Below are 2,378 nucleotides of genomic sequence, written 5' to 3' on the forward strand. Positions count from 1 at the left end.
TTCTATGACCTTCTTCGAAAATGCCATTATATGACATATTCATCTAGAACAAGACAACCTTCAAGATCCATGATGCATATTCTGTATAAATGCTCAAAAGATCAAAGGCAATTGTTTATGATGAATGCCAGAGTTTTGCTTTACCCTCGAGATTAAAAAATATAATTACTAATGATTAGTATTAATAATTAATAATCAAATCTTTTGTGCTATCTCCAAGCTTCTCAAGATGGTCGACATAACCAATAAAACTAATTTTTTTAATGTTTTCACACATTTATTTAAGCTTTTCAAAACAAATTTATCTGTACATTTTTATATCATCCATTTGAGTACCATGGAATGATTAACAAACAAACAAATATATAAACAGTAAAGCTTCCCACTTAGGCAGCAATAAAATCACTGTTGCATTTCTTCAGTAGACATGTCCTTGACTAATAAAATTCTTGTTGCTTATTTCTGAAGCAGTTGAGGAAAGCCTTCAATCTGAAGGCACGGTGTTCTGAATGTTTGTCTTTGGTAAAATATTCAGTGCACGACCAAGAATGTGACTGGTGGCCTCATACAAGTGGTTCTTCTAGGAGGCACATGGGACATTCTCTACTGTTTGTGCCCAGGTACGCAAACCCTGTCCCATGGGACTAAGAAAGAAATCTGAAGGGCTGGATGCAAGTGAGATTCATTGCTGGGTAGGAGGACGGCATGATCAAGTAAAGAAACATAGGCCATTTCATCTACATCATGAGTTGAATGGAATATTCTCTATCATAGAAAAAAGATGAGGTTCATCAAGTGAGCCTTGTTTTAGCAGATACTTAATGATTAAATTTCTAATTATGTCTGTCACATGCGAGTCTTTCAACTTTATAAAGGAGTGAACATACTACTGTGTTGGCAACATATTTGTTTGTTTCTGCCAAGTAAAAATGAGGAACGGCTTAACAATAAACTTTAAATTGGCACTGGTCACATGTGACTCTTCTAGAAAACAAAGTGAAGATTGGGATTTTTTTTAAGTCATACGTGTGTGTGTGTGTGTGTGTGTGTGTGTGTTTTCTGGATCTTTTCTGAACAATAGGTCTTAGAAAAAAAGCAATGACTACCAGTTGGTAATTTAGTTTTCAAAGGGCACTACTTATGTGGTTTGGTGATAGCATGTGTTTTAATGTTTCTAAAAGCATATATATTTATTGAGTACAGTATCCAGCTTACTTAACTAACATTTGTCACCTTTTAATTAAATGTTATGATCAAGATGGCATTAACATTACTGAAAACAGGTGTTAATCAATGGATTAATCATATGTGTACATAGTTTATACAAAGGAATCATATATATTTGAATTTTCTACAACATAACAGTTAAATTTTTACTTCCAGAAAAATAGTAGGAGTTATCCACAGATTCAGTTCTTCTCCATGATAGAAAAATTGACCATAGCTATATTAGTAGAACAGAGAAGGTACAGCATAGGAGAGAATGCTCATTAACTGTGTGACATCATCTGATGTAACCAGCAAATTAAATTTTTATTAAAGTAGATCCCTAAGAAGTTCTACAAGACCATAGGTCTAAAGTGTGGGGTATGGTACCATACTCCTTTCCACTACTCTTCTCAAATGGAATGAAGAGGGTGAAAAATGAAACTGGAATTAATCATTATTAAGAAATTTGGCCTCACTGAGAAGTATTTCATACAACTGCACTCGAAGCAATGAAGACAGACCTGGAAGTTGGAATTGGGATATATTTTAGGTTGTCTAAGAAACAGTTTCCATTCACTTCAATTAATCTATGAACATAATGAAAGCCTTGAAACATCTATTCAGGAATAAACATTGTAGAAAATATAGAAAACACGGGTATTTTCTTTCACTTATCTGGTTTTACTCTATCCATAGAAAACAAATAGCATTTTTATAAGTATTTTTCCAGAAATTTTTCTACTTAAAAAAAACTACATATATATTATCTATAATACAAGTATGGAATAAGAGTGGGTTTTAAACTAGTTTTTAACGAGATTTTTAACTTCTTTTAAAAATGTAATAGTAAACATTAAACATCTTTTCATATCAATAAAGATTATTTTACTCTTTTTAGTGGTTTGTTTGCATTTTTCCTGAACAGGGATACCCATATTATTCAATAGCTTCTTGGAGGGACTGGTATTCAGGTTGTTCCTAGTTTTGCCACGATAAACAACATCATGAAGGAAATTCTCTAATCTTGATAGATGATCTCCTTAGGATATGTTCTAGGACTACTTTCAGATCCAAGGATATGAATATGCAATACCATCCATACAGCATGACATCCCTTTGGTCCCCCACACACTCGGGGCAAAGGCCTGGAAAAGAACCTGAAGAACACA

The 2,378-nt window shown here is 33.3% G+C and overlaps 1 protein-coding gene across 1 annotated transcript in view; it reads right to left on the bottom strand.

The window, feature by feature from the left end:
• Positions 1-320: 320 nt before the first annotated feature.
• Positions 321-2,378, bottom strand: part of LOC104002446 (uncharacterized) — a 246,214-nt gene continuing 244,156 nt past the window's right edge. The window contains exon 10 of the mRNA XM_063794371.1: positions 321-2,366. The gene's annotated coding sequence lies outside the window, so the exon portion shown is untranslated. The remainder of the gene's footprint in view (positions 2,367-2,378) is intronic.

This window comes from Pan troglodytes, chromosome 16 (assembly GCF_028858775.2).
Source record: "Pan troglodytes isolate AG18354 chromosome 16, NHGRI_mPanTro3-v2.0_pri, whole genome shotgun sequence".
In the NCBI taxonomy this organism is placed as follows: Eukaryota; Metazoa; Chordata; class Mammalia; order Primates; family Hominidae; genus Pan; species Pan troglodytes.